The sequence below is a fragment of the Euprymna scolopes genome, chromosome 14, assembly GCF_053919585.1.
Source record: "Euprymna scolopes isolate OS-2025 chromosome 14, ASM5391958v1, whole genome shotgun sequence".
NCBI classification, from domain to species: domain Eukaryota; kingdom Metazoa; phylum Mollusca; class Cephalopoda; order Sepiida; family Sepiolidae; genus Euprymna; species Euprymna scolopes.
This window is the reverse complement of record NC_136495.1, coordinates 47,932,743-47,948,059: the sequence shown is the minus strand read 5'-3', so window position 1 is coordinate 47,948,059 and position 15,317 is coordinate 47,932,743. Positions and strand designations below refer to the sequence as shown.

General features: G+C 33.4%; 1 protein-coding gene and 1 pseudogene across 1 annotated transcript in view; one reads left to right on the top strand and one right to left on the bottom strand.

Annotated features, from left to right (window-relative positions):
• Window positions 1-327: 327 nt before the first annotated feature.
• LOC145292979 (uncharacterized) overlaps window positions 328-15,317 on the top strand; it is a 485,581-nt gene continuing 470,591 nt past the window's right edge. The window contains exon 1 of the mRNA XM_080139221.1: window positions 328-492. The gene's annotated coding sequence lies outside the window, so the exon portion shown is untranslated. The remainder of the gene's footprint in view (window positions 493-15,317) is intronic.
• LOC145293560 (U2 spliceosomal RNA) lies at window positions 5,278-5,429 on the bottom strand (annotated as a pseudogene).

Sequence of the window (15,317 nt, the reverse complement as noted above, 5' to 3'; positions counted from 1 at the left end):
CCAAAGTGGCAATGTGCCTTGTTTGGGGTGAAAATGTAATAAAAAAAAAAAAAAGAAAAAATTTTTTTGACTTTCGGATTTCGCTCTTCTGCGCCATAAAAAAAATGACCAAAAAACTTTTTTGTTTAAACTTTTCTATTTTGTTATCCTGGGTAACACCAGGCATACCTAATACAAGAGAAGGGTGACATAACATGATCAAGAGAATACAAAAGAAAGAGGGGAAAAAAAAGAAAAAAGAAATAGAAACAGATAGAGAGAAGACGATGAAATCACGCGAGATCTCGCCTCCCCTTCTTTCCAACTCTCGTTTCCCTCTCTCTCTCTGTCTCTCTACCAAATCTTAAAGTCGCATTTTGTTTTGGTTTCTCGAACTACTCGTATGGATCATGTATCTCTTGTTCACGGCCAAACTTCGGACATTTTTACCCCTTTCATCCAGTGACAAACAAACCAAAACCTACCTGGATTAACCAAATTTAGAAAAATAATGTAAGTCTTTCTTTACTTATTTCAGACACAAAAACTGAAGTTGATATTCTGTTTCTATAAAAACCGCTGTCTTCTTTCATTTAATCGTGTGTGTGTGTTATGGATGCAGTAGATACTAAGGATGCCGATTCTTAAATATGTTTTCAATTTATTTACGATTATTCTCTCTTTCACACTTGTTTTTCTGCTCTTTATAATTTATAGTTTTAATAAGCAAGCACCAACTGAGGTTGCGTGATTTCATTACACTTCATCTTTCATTTAAAGAATTTATCTAAACATGCCGATTATATCTAGTGTCGCTCGATCTTTTCAATATTTTTTTTGCACAAATGAAAAAGAAAAATCAAGAATTTCGATCTATAAATAAATGAACATCAGTATGATAAAAAATGAAGAATCCTAAATAGTCAAAGTGATTTCGATTTTAAGAGATTTGAATGAACTAAAATTAATGGATGGATAAATAAATACCTGAAATGAAATGACACATGGGGGATGCTGATTGCTGAACGCCAAACATGAAACATTTTTTTTTTTTTTTTGCGTCGAGATTTATTTCTTTATTTTAAAAAAAATTTAAGTAAATGATTAAAATACATTTTTGGTACTTATGCACTTTTGTTACTGCGCTGAAATAATGTTATTTTTGAAAGCCATTCTTAACATGAGGAGGGGAGGGTGTTTTGTAACAGTAACTATTCTAACGTTAATACAAAAAGATATCGTGAAACTTGAATTTAACACGGAAAAATCTATTTAAAAATAAAACGAAAGTACACATGATAAGCAAAGCCCCTGCTTTAAAAAAAAAAAAAAAAAATCAAATCTTAAATATTGTACAATATATCAGTTTAATTGATAAATTTGTAGCTTAACACCCTCAGTCCCCCTCCATAATGAGATTCTACTGTTGTAGGCGATTTACGTGTGAACACTCCGAAAAACCGGTCTGAAAGAAGGAAAAATAAACACGGTACTTATACAGAATTTAAAACGAACCAAACCTAAAACTTAGTCTATGATTAACAAAAATAAATTCGGTTCAAATTCTGTAAAAATTATTTTTAGGGAATTAGTTTCGTATAGAAATTTAGGTACTCGTCATGCATGCACTTATTGATCCGTGCTGAAATAATAATGTTATTATTTTAAAAAGCCATTCTTAACATGGGGAGGGGAGGGTGTTTTGTACCTATTCTGTACTTTAACCTTACAATTGAATAATAAAAAAAAAACATCATAAAACTTTAATTAAACTTGGAAATACGATTTAAAAAATAGCGCGGATCAGTAAGTGCAATTACTGCATTAGCACCGAAATTTAACATAAAATGATCCTCCATATCTGAGCCATTCTAACTATCTATTAAGAAAAATGGTTAACTGCCTTAAAACGCTAGAATCACCCGGAAATGGAGACATACGTTTAACTTATATGTGAAACTGATTGATCTCCTATTCTAAATTCTAAAGTAATTGTCTTTTTTCCCCTTAAGTTTTCAGGGTGTTACTGTTCACACGTAAATCGTCTAACTTTCATTTAATATAAATTACAGTGCTTATGGATCATGGCTGTTTGTATTGGCTCGATATAAATCTGATAACAAGTTAGAACAGCTGAAAAAAGGGCTACCACACAAAACTCTGGCTCCTTAAAACGAATTAAAATAAAGATCAACAATTTACAACAAAAAGTCAATCTAACAATGTAAATATATGTGTAACAATGAAACGTGATTTAAATCGACGTTTTTTTTTGTTTTTTTTTCAGGAACCCTCATTTCATTTTGTGTGTTCACCTTTTGACTGTTTGTCAGTTTTATGAAACCAATATTGACAGTCATGAGGACCAATTTATATAAGCTATAATAATAAGCAGCATCAAAGTAATAAGTAAATAATATTCATTGTCAAATACTCTATTTATCGATCTCAGAATTACGATTCAATCCATCATCGATAGAATAGAAAGAAGCACTATGGAAACATATTTCTTTTGTTTAGGGTATAAAAAATCTGGGTGCTAATGCAGAGAGTGAGTGATATCCGGTCCGCGCTATTTTTTAAAATCGTATTTCCACGTTTAATTAAAGTTTTATGATATGTTTTTTTTTTTATTCAATTGTAAGGTTAAAGTACAGAATAGGTACAACCCCCCCCCCCCATGTTAAGAATGGCCTTTTAAATAATAACGTTATTATTTCAGCACGGATCACTCTCTGCATGAGTACCAAAATTTGATTTAAAGTATAATCTTAGCCTGAAATAACTTTCAAAATGACAGTTTAAAGACTTCAAAATAGTTCTCGAATAATGTGACAAGCATTTTATTAAAAGAAAATAAATCCTATTATTTTGCGGCGTCACTATTGTATCATTGAACGTATTTTTGAAAGAGAGAATGAATAGAGGTGGTGCACAAATAAATTGTTTTACAGCATTATTTATTTATTGGTAGTTTTCCTAGAAATCTGATCAATAATGATCCGGCTTATCTATTTTTTCATTCATAAATAGTATAGTCTGATAATCCAATAGCTCAATTATTTTACCTTTAAATTTACACACACACACACACACACACACACACACACACACAACAGTATTGTGCCACAACACGTATGTGTGCGTATATAAAACAAAACAAAACAAAACAAAAAACAAAGACTTACTGAATATATACCTTATCTATTTTCAGTTTATTTTGTCATATGGAAAAAGAAGAAAAAAAAAAAGACCCCCCTTCCCAATATAAACTTCAACAGTTCAGTTGTCTCGTGTTATTTTTACACCATTTGTCAGTTTGATGACAAACGCATTCTTTTATTGAAATCGCATCGAGTCGGAAAAAAAAAATGTTATTTAATAAAATGTTTTAAATATATGGAAATGAAATCTGTATAAAAATTAACATATTTAAAAGTGTTTACATTTTTTAGATGAGTGTCTGCACGTACAAGGGGTTATAATGCAACGCAGAATCATGTTTTACTTTCCAAATGTTAAAATAATTTTATTTTCAGAAAATGTAAAAATTCATTCAAATAACGAATTAATAAACAGCAAATTCACATTTCAAAATACAAAGTAAAGCATTTTCTTTTAGAAATTATTCTTTTTGCTGGTATTCTAAGAACTTTGAAATATTTCGCCTGATCTTGTTTTCATTGCACTCGTAAATTAAAAGTAGGTACATTTCTACCACAACCATTAGATTTTTAGAAATCTATTCAAGGGAACAAAGGGCTTCGTTAACTATTCTGTACCATCACTAAAAGTTGTTGAGCCATTAGAAAGTTTGTGGCAGATTTTTTTTTTAAATACGATGGGCGTGATAGTAAAAAAATGCCTCAAAGGGAAATGAATTTTGGCATTTTTCCCAAATACATTTTTTAAAACCTTTTAACCAAAAGCAAATAGCATTCGTCGTACACATAAAACGCTGGCTGAACTGAAAAACTTGAAAAAATATAGTTGACATCTTTAAAAAAAACTGGGTTTGCATTACTGTACACATAGATTCGAAAAAATTGTCAAAAAACAAATGTATAACAAATAAATGTTATCAAAGGCAAGATAAGTTACTTTTCTACGTAACTGGATATGTTTTCAGTGTTTTTATTCAATGTAACATGTTTATTCGGCTCGAAAAACATACTGTGTTTACCGATATATTGGAAAATTCAAGATGACGCCTCCTCACTCCTTCTTTAACACGGTAAGTTTGGGAAAAGGTGTTATAAATAATAAACTAGACAAAATACTATTAAAAACCCGCCGAATATATGTCAACCTATGTCACGGTAACACATATTGAGCGAGTTTTAACAGTATTTTATCTAGTTTTTTATTTATAACACCTTTTCCCAAACTTACCGTGTTAAAGAGAGAGTCAGACGCCATCTTGAATTTTCCAATACATCGGTAAACACTGTATGGTTTTCGAGCTGAATAAACATGTTACATTGAATAAAAACAGGAAAAAACATATCCAGTTTGGTAGAAAAGTAAATTATCTTGCCTTTGATAACATTTATTTATTATGTATTTGTTTTTTGACAACTTTTTCGAATCTATGTGTACAGTAATACAAACCCATAAAACCAATAGTAATTGGTAATGCAGAAGAATAAGCGACTCGAAGTCCGCAGTAAACTGTGTCAGATAAAAAATCCTCATTACTTAATTACCATTTGCATAAAATAATAAATAAAATGCTATTATTTCATTGTTTTGAATTTGTTCTTAGTTTTATAAAAAGTGGCGGTGCTTATGCACTTATGTTACCCTGCTATTTAAAAAAAATAGTATTTACAAGTTAAATTCAAGTATTTACGATATCTTATTTGATTAAATTGTTAAGTGAAAATACAGAATAATTACAAAACACCCTCCTTCAGTCCTTCACCATGTTAAGAATGGCTTTCTAAATAACGTTATTATTTCATTATAGTAACATAAGTTCATAAGTACCAAAGTGGCACATGTGCACTACTGCGAAGGAATCACTTTTTTTTAGTTTTCAGTTTGGAGATTTGAAGAGTGCACAGTAGGAGCAGACAAATGCAATTTCATGACTGAAAATATCAACAATCTCATTAATATTCATTTTTATTGAATTAAAAATAAATATAAGAAAATTATAATAATACAAAATAGTTCTTTTTTTTTCGTAACATAGTCAAATTCTTAAATTTTCGTAACTAATAAAATGAACTTTATCGTTTGTAATGAATGAAAGTTCCTATTTACTTTGCCTCCCCACGGGACAGAGTTAGATACCAGGGTCGTTTTTTAATGTGGAGAAAAGTAACAAAAATTAAAAATTATCTTAGTCGTGAAGGATTTCTTCTCCACTAACTGAGAACCAAAAAATTGAAGTGTAGCATCAGAACAGATATTACACTTTGATCCTGGCCAAAAGGCCAAGAAATCTTTTATGGTATTTTTAAACATGCATTTTTGAAATGCGTGTGAATTTTGAGAAAACTTATTTTTTGTTTTGGTTTTTTGTTTTTTTTTCAAAATGTTCAATTTTCGTAACAAAGTTAAAAATTTATCGTTTGTAATGAATGAAAGTTGTCTGCTTCATGGACTCTCCAAATCTCCAAAATAATAAGTAGTTCCTTTGCAGTAATGTACAAGTGCCGAAAAATATATTACTTTATGAAATATTTATTAATTTCTTTTTGTTTTTTAGAAAACTATTTTTTTTTTATCTGACTCTGTTTGCTGCAGACTTCTAGTCGCCTATTCTTCTGCATCATCAAATCTATCTACTTACATAAAAGGTATCTTTTCTATTGTTTTTTCACCCCAAACAAGGCACAGTGCCACTTTGATGTAGGGGATTACTATTTTGGGACTTAATTTGCAGGGATATTATGTAGGGAGTTGAACATCAAGATGCCTATTGTCACGACCCGGTTAATGGATGACCGAATTGATTGGCAATCAGATCGAGACACAAAAATTTATTTTATTTTATATCCAATATCTCATAATTATCTTCGATTAATCGTCTGATGTCGGATCAACCAGCGAAACATATCATTAAGGGGAATGGAACAACAGAGCAATGAATGACGAAACAAACACTCAATCAAAGTTTAAAATTCAAGGAAGACTTTTATATATAAAAAGGAAGAAGAAAAAGCTCCGATAAAAAGAATGAGTGAGATAGACATATTTTTGGGGATGTTTGCTAGATGTATGCGACATGCAATTACAGTACAATATGTATAAAAGTTTGTGGATAAGAAAAGATATTGGCATGAGATAGGCCAAACTTAGCTGTTTTGTCCGTTAGGGTAAACACGGATCATAAGTTCGCAAACACAATATCCAAGAAAAAAGTTGAGATGGCGAAAGTCTATCTCTTCCTCGAATCTTAGTTCCAAAGAAGAATATATGTGAGTTCAATCGACAATACGATTGTATTTGAATAATAATCCGCAATTCAATTGATTCAAATCTCAATCTTCGATGAGGTTCGATTCTCGGAGATAATGTTTGTACAACGGGCTGTATCGCTTCTTTTCGCCAACTGTTTATTTCTTATTTTCAAACCCTCGTGGGCCGCTTTTCCCGCCACAAATGTTCGCTGTCTGGTTGCCATGACGACGTATTTCCGCTCGTTACGGCGATATTCACACCCAACCTCTGTCCCTCTTCCCTCAGCCAAGTGACTGCCACGCCACATCATTTACAGAGAGAGGGGGTTATCTGGTTGATTAGGTCTTAGGAAGAGAGAGAGATAGCGAGATATATATAGAGAGTAAGTAGAGAGATTGAATGTTCGCTTTGCTCTGACGTCACACTATTTACATTACATTTGAACTTCTGCATGTCAGTAGTCAGGAAGCAGGGACCACAGAGGGAATTCCAAAGTCTAGCAGTCCGAGGGAAGAAACTATTAGAGTAGAAGGCCTCCGGCATCTAAGGATCTCAATTGTGTACAGTTGGAACCTTGCTGTTTGTCAGGTTTGTCGGTGGTATTTACATTGAGGCAGGGGAGGTGGGTACAAGGGCTTGGAATTTGTTGGAGCACCTTCCATAAAAATAGGCACTGGGATGCAACATTTTGTCAATGGAACAGAGGTTAGAATCGGGTTGACAGTGGAACTTATTAGGTTAGTGATTGCTTTCTGAACTCTAGGAGTGAACGACTTGTAGCAGATGCACCAACCCAAACATAGAAACAGTACTCCATACATGGACGAATAGTGGCCTTCTAAAGGTACAGTATACTCTCTAGCGTAAATAACTTTTTAGCATGGTAAAGATTCCACCTTCTTCGCAGCAGTCTTGGCAATGCTCTCAATGTATTTGTCCTAATTCATATTTCCTGTGAACGTTAAACCGAGGAGTTTGAATGCAGAACTTTCAAGTAGTGTATCATTACCCATGGCTATAAATGGTTGAGAAGGTTTTTTGTAATTATGAAAGGAAAGAAGTTTAGTTTTGGCAGAATTGAATGTGACCATTCATTTATGTCTCCATTCCACTACAGACTGGAGGTCTTCTGCTAAAGTTTAAGCCATTGGCTTAGATATATGCTCATTTGTTTCCCCTTGTGTCTGTTATAGTGTGGTGTTATCAGCAAATATATTCATCTTAGAGACAGTTTTATCAGAGAGGTCATTTATGAATAAGATAATAAAGGCCCAAGGACCGACCTCTGAAGCACACCTACATTTATATATTGTTGTTTAGACATATGATCATCAAAAACAACCTGGATTTTTCTCTTATTTAAGAAGTATTTAATTAGGTTAAGTATTCGTCTAGTAATACCATATGATTTTCAAAAGAAGACCATCATGCCATACTCTGTCAAAGGCCTTAGATATATCTAGGATTACTGTCCTAGCCTCCCTTGCCTTATCAAGTGCATAGTATATCTGTTCAGAGATTACAGTTAGGATATCTGGAGTAGAACGGGCTTGCCTAAATCCATATGTTGGTTGGAAAGAAGTTTAGTATCTATGAGGTGATAAACTTGAGCTTAATTAAGAACTCAAAGATTTTTGCAAGAAGAGGGAAGAGGCTAATGAGATGATAATTTAGTAGGTTAGTTCTTTCGTCAGAATTCTTGTAAACTGGTACCACAGAAGTAGTTTTTCAGCAGTGAGGAAAGCAAGATTCATTAAGACATTTGTTGAAGAGTTTAGAGAGAACTCGAGCAATCTCAGCGGAGCATTTTTTTAATAGTACACCCGGGATGAGATCAGGTTCACATGCTTTTGAGGTGTCTAGGTATTTTATCATATCATGAACTTGAGAAGGGGTGATTTTTCAGATAATCGAGTGTGGTTTCTGTTTGCAAAGGAAAATCAGGGAGGGAGGGATTTGCTGGGTCCAAAGGCAAACCAACAGACAAGCGAGTTAGCCTTCTTGGTTGCAGTGCAAACAATCTCAAAGTTGTTGGATAATGGAGGAATTATTGATTCCCCATTATTTACTACACTTGTAAATTTTCCAGAAATCATAAGTTTCTAATTTCTGCGCCTAAATACCTTTTCTGGTGATTTCAATATATCTTCTCTTAGCTGCAACTATTTCGCTCTTACAATGATTTCTAGCTTCTATAAACTTTTGTCTATTAGTACTGGACTTATGTCAGATAAATCTACAGTATGCATGCTATCTTTGAGCAATGGCATTTGCGCAAGTAGAAGTGAACCATTGGGGAGAGTGAGGTTTGCTGTAGAACTTCCGTATAGAAACATGCACTTCAATTGCCACTTTGAATCATTCAGTGGTCTCATTTGCACACTGTTCCGCAAGAAGAGAAAAGATATTTCCTTATGGAGCATCTCTGATGTGACCTTTGATGACTTCCCGATCAACCTTCTTATAGTGCCTTGTTCTTTTGAGCAATGGCTCTTCAATTTGGGGTCGAGTTTAAGGTGATGTCTATCATTATCACAGCATGATAAGCATTTGTTACACAATCCTCGGGAACTGTGGTTAGAAATAGGTCTGTAAGTGAGGATTGCTAGTCCTGACGATCTGGGAGACTGGTTGGGAACGTTATTGTCTGTGTAAGGGAATGGGATATAGAAAAGTTATGTGTGATGCTACCAGCTGTGTCTGTGTAACTAAAGAAACCAAGCCAATTACTGTGGTGGACATTAAAGTCATCAAATACATATACTTGGACACTAGGGAGAGTGCTGCATCTATGCTATCAGGGACGTGATTGATTAGGGTACAGTTTTGGGTCTTTAATTTGTGTGTGTGTGTGTGTGTGTGTGTGTGTGTGTGTGTGTGTGTGTGTGTGTGTGTGTGTTCGTTCCCTATGGACTCCAAAATCGTTGGGTCGATTTTTATGAATTTTCACACAAATATACTTTGTGTCTGAAGTTAGTTTTAGATAGGTTTTGTATTGGAATACTTCTGATAATTATTGAAAACCGTTAATTGATAATCTGATTAAAGAAGGAACAGTCCAATCTTTTTTTTTTTTAACACCTTTCTTTCTTAGAACTGCACGCCTGTGGAATTGTCTTCCGTTTTCCTGCTTTCCGGCTGACTACAATATGGTTGTCTTCAAGTCTAATGTAAATAAGTTCTTGATGAGCCGTTCCATATAAGTTATCAAATTTACCAAATTTTCATTACTAATGATTACTATATTGTCCAATTTCTACTGTACACTCTTTAACCCTTATCCTTGAGTGGCCTCTTGACCTTGATAATGTGGTGATGCCTATGTAAAAAAAAAAAAAAACCTTATAAAACCTAGCATTACAAGTTTTATCACTGCACAAACAGAAGGGTTTTGACTTTTGTATTTTAAACTTTAATTCAAGCCATTATATAAAAATAATTCTATAAAATTAACAGAAGGTTCTCTACAGTGCAACGTATTTTAGACTTTTGCAGTCTTTTAGATTATTACGGAAAGGCATGTGAAGTTTTCCCTCGGTGCACCACAACTAGAGCAGGCAATCAATCGATTTGATTGAAAAATGGGTGATTTCACCAATTTCGATGACAATAAAATTATGGTATGAAACATTTGTTGATCTTCATTCAATCCCGGGCAATGTCTGGTCTCCCTGCTAATTAAAAATAAATAATAATTTAATTTTCTCATGAAAAAATTATAACTTTCATTTCATCATGCATATTAAATGCTGAAATAAAACTCACTCGGAAAATATAGTCACCATCTTTATGAACAAGTCGAGAAAGAGCCTAGGCCAAGAAGAACAATGTCAAGTCCATAACACTAACTAAAAATTATTAACTTGAATTATTGTTCTTCCTTATATATATATATATATATATATATATATATATATATATATATATATATATATAGTAATTTATAAAATATATATGGCGATTAAGCTACACTGAATATTCTGCGTTTCATCCACTATAGGATTCGTCAGGCTTATGCGTAAGCCTAACGAATCCTATAGTGGATGAAACGCAGAATATTCAGTGTAGCTTAATCGCCATATATATTTTATAAATTACTAACTAGCTCTACCTACGTATTGAGCACTTTTGAAGTAAATACTTAAAGTTTACGCATAAATCTATACTTTCGTATATTAGGTTTATGTGAGTAAATGAAGTAGTTATATATATATATATACACACACACACACACACACACTAAAATAGGGGTTTAAGTAAAAATAAGTTGTCTGAAAGTAATACTGAAGCCATTTCATTCTAACTATTTTACGTGACTGAAATAGGAATTAATCTTTCTTGCAAGACAAGTATAGTTTGGTTGAAGAATTATTTTTTTAATCCATGTTGATTCAAAACGAATGATACTAAAGGAAATGAGATTTTAATAATCTCTATAGTACAATTGAATTGATTTTTGGCCCCCCCCCCCAAAAAAAAAAAAATGAAGGTGGACCTGTAAATTCACCCTTGTCCATTCGTCTGTCCGCACTTTTCTCAATAACTATGCCTTTGAATTTTTTGAAATTTTGCACAAACATTAAACATGATATAAGTAAAAAAAGTAACAGAACGGTTTTCAGGGAAAACTCCGGGTGCCCCCTAGGGGTACCTTCGGGTTAACATGGCTAAAATTGACAGTTTTGTGCTTATCAAAAAAAAATTGATGCCTTGGATTTTTATAAAACTTTCTGAAAAATTGTAACTAACTGATTTCTATATAATTTTGTTTGTCTATACTTCGTGATAACTCTTGGGTGTGCCCCAGGGCTCTATCAGGACTAATAAAAATACTCCATTTTTGGGACTATTTTACCATATTTGTCCAAACTTTTCTGTCTATGTCTATTTAGCAGTTTTGCATGGTGCTGAACTCAAATTTAAATATGTTAAGGCCTTGGGGACTTTTGGGGCTAAATGGGGGGGGGATGATGATGGATTTAGACATTTCTTTTTTTGCATGGTGCAGAAAGGCCTAAAACTGCACCGTCTGTTCATTTTTCACCTGGGGATTTTCGCGGCTAATTGTGCGGTGGGGTGAGGGGACAAATGCTGAACTTAGTCATTTTTTATGCCTCGTTCACTGTGCAGTGCACTCACGGGGGACCATGCATGCTTCACTTGTTCAATGAGGAAACATGGGAGTGGAGACCGCTTGTGAATTTGATATTCTTGTAAACTTCTTCCTTCGATGAAGCCGGCATAGGCAGCACAGGGCTAATACATAACCGTCTATGTTTTATTTTATACTTTATTTTTTATACTTTGTATTTTGATGATTTATTTTCGTTATTTTCACATGGTTTCAACCTTTGATCTTCTTCAAGTGGACCTATGTCACTTACACTTTATTCTTTTATTTTACTTTAGTCTCAATTGATTTAGTGAAATAAAAATGAAATAGCATAAAATAAAACAAACTTTAAAACAATCCTATATATATATATATATATATATATATATACTGTCAACTAGGCTATCGACGAAAGTTTGCATCCTTCTGCCTGTTTTACAAGTATTTTAATGGTAGATACTTCGAACTACAACCCTTATACCCCCTTGACATAAATACCCCGACAAGCAGCAAAATCCCACCCTACACAGTAGAGATTCCCAGATGCCAGAAAGCCTTCTACTCTGATAGTTTCTTTCCCAGAACTGCTGGACTTAGGAATTTCCTTCCAGGTCCTGTTTCCCCAAGTGCACTGACATGCAGATGCATAATGTAAACAGACATCTTGCTGCTCAACTCCCTACATAGTATCCCTGCAATTTATATCCAAGACAGTAGTCCGCTACATCAAAGTGGCACTGTGCCTTGGCCTTGTTTGAGATGAAAATGCAATTATATATATATATATATATATATATATATATATATAAATAAAAGAACAAGTAGTTTATAAAACATGTTAAAAAACACTTTGAAAAAGAGTTAAAAACATATTTAATTTTAAAAAGGAAGCACAAAATAAGTGGATAGTCCTTAATCCGCGGAGTTTCAAAGAAATACTTTCCTTCTCACCAGAGGGTAGGATTTAGCAAAATGCACGATCGGATTTTGCTTGCAAAAGTATTTGATGAAACTACAAGTAAGTCATAGATCTTACTTGGTAACAAATAGTGAAGCAGAGGGAATATGGTGAAGAAAAAGGTGATTTCACTTTTTTTTTTTTTTTAATTTTCTTCCTTTGAAGATTGTAATGCTGGGTATGGGGCAGCCAAACCAACTGCCAACATTGCCCCCCTTTTTATTGAAACCAACCGAGAGCTCTTTTTAGTATCCTCGCCGTTCCCTTATGGATAGTCTGGTGAAGGGTAAAATATCAAATAATATTAAAATCTAAAAATCCAAAAAAATTTGGTTAAATTTCCATTTCCACAAGTAAAATCCAAGGGTATCGTGTAATTGGAAGATGGTCCAAAGTAATTCAGAAGGCAGAAATCTGTAGAATAATTCACAAATGGGTGCAAGGAAAAGGGAATGAGTTCAAATAATATTATTAAAAGGAAGATGTGCGTAGAAAAAAGAATTTAAAACGATTTATATATATATATATATATATATATATATATATATATATATATATATATATATATAAATAAAGGAGTATTTATGCAGAAAATGGCTTGTGCTGAAATAAAGACGTTATTCTTTAGAAACATATCCTTAACAAGGGGAGAGTGACGTTTTGTAACTATTCTGTAATTTTGTTCAACAATTTAATAAAAAAATACTGTTTCACATTTAATGTTACTAAAATTTAGCTTTAACAACTACAAAATATCATTCTCAACCAATGATTGTCATGACAAATAACACCCTACCTGAGAGTCCATCTTTCAAACTCCTCGGCCTAACATTCACAGGCAACATGAATTGAAACAGATACATTGAAGACATTGCCAAGGTTGTTGCAAATAAGTTTTTTTTTTTTTTTTTACAAAAGCGTCAAGGCCCAGAGGCCACTCAAGGATAAGGGTTAATGAGTGTATCGTAGTCAATGGGACAATATCATAGTAATCGCTAATGGAAATTTGGTAAATTGGATTACTTAAGGGGATGGCTCATCAAGAACTTGTTTACATTGGACTTGAAAACGACCATATTGTAGTTAGTTGGAAAGTGGGGAAATGGATTGGAAGAGAGTTCCACAGGCATGTAATTCTAAGAAAGAAGCTTTGTTCATGGAATCTTCATTTAGGTTTAGGCACAGGTAAAGAGTTGGGGAAATTATTGATAGTGGTTTCAGCTCGACGAGTGTTTTCGTGAAAGTTTGGCAAGGGTGGACCATAGATTGGAGACAAGCACTTGCCATGAAAATAATGATAAAGTACAGACAAGCTTGCAACATCTTTTCTGTGGGAAAGAAGTTGCAGGGATGAGAAAAGAGCATCCGCTACTAGGCTATGGAGTCTATTTTGAACTCTGTCAAGGCAGGATAAGGTCTTTTTAGCAGTTCCTGCTCAGATATGGATGCAGAGAGCATCCTATATCTTTACAAGGCCACGATTCGCCCATGCATGGAGTTGCCACATCTGGGCTGGTGCATCTACCACTAGTCTCTCACTGTTAGACAGGGTCCAAATGTCATCCAAACTCTAACCTCTGTCTCATCGCCTTAATGCTGCATCCCTGTGCCTGTTTTACAAGTACTTTAATGGAATGTACTCTGATGATTGACCTCCTAGCACTTGTTCACCCCCCTCCCTTTAACGGACATACTCCCAACTAACCTGACAAGCAGTAAAATTCCACCCTTCACTGTTCACCTCATTAGATTCCCCAAAAAATATTCTAATCTAATAGTTTCTTCCCTCAGACTACTAGCCTTTGAAATTCCCTCCCTATTTCTTGGTTCCCTGATTACTAAACTGCAGAAGTTTAAATGTAATGTGAACAAACATCTCTCTAATCAACTCCCCACGGTTCCCTGTTAGACATGATCCCAAATAGTAGCCATTTACCTTTCAAGTGAGAATGTACCTTGGTTTGGATGAAAAAGAGTAAACTAAAAAAAATAAAATAAAAATCAGCACAAAAAAAGATTTGATTACAAAATTCACCAAGCATAAATTTTGGTTTCTGTGTAAACAATTCGACCATTTTAATCTTTCGGTAATAGTTGGAGTCGCTTATTCTTCTGCATCATCAAATTTTCCCATAAATTTCCCTCATTTATTTATATTTAATGAAAACAGCAACATGAAACCATTTACGATTTTCTTGCATTCTGTTCTGACCACAATCTTTAACGCATACCAAAGTTTAATTCTAGTCAAAAATGACTATCTAACAACTGCTAATTTAAAGACTTCAAATTTATTTTGAAATGGTCTCTGTCGTTTGAAACAAAAGGAAAAAAATGCTATTTTATAGATTGCAATTCTATTGTAAGAATAGATCAGGATAAATTTACAAAAAATTAAAGTTTATTTGAGAAAATCGTTATTGATTTTTTTTTTTTTTTTTTTTTTTTTACATAGAAGTCACCACTTATCAAGGTGGGGCAGTTTCTCCAAAAAATATTGATTAAAGTGGGGGGGGGATCAGTTTAAAATTTGGAAAGATCCTTCTTTTTTTTTTAAATAGTCACCACATGATATGAGGAAACTAACATTATTTAAATCATGGTTCAATTTTACACAAGTGGCACGGTCGAAAAATAAATTTTCTTTGGTTTAGAGAAGCATAATGTTTTGGAATTTTCAAAATAAGAAATGATAATTTGGATCAGATTAGGACTACTATTCTCATTTTGGTTATTTTCCCAAAGTTTTGGCTGATGTAACTTCCAGCGTTTTTCAAGTACGTCTTTTTAAACTGAAGGTTGAAGGCTATAATAATATAACATAAAATTAACACTTATATGCCGTATTGACTGATG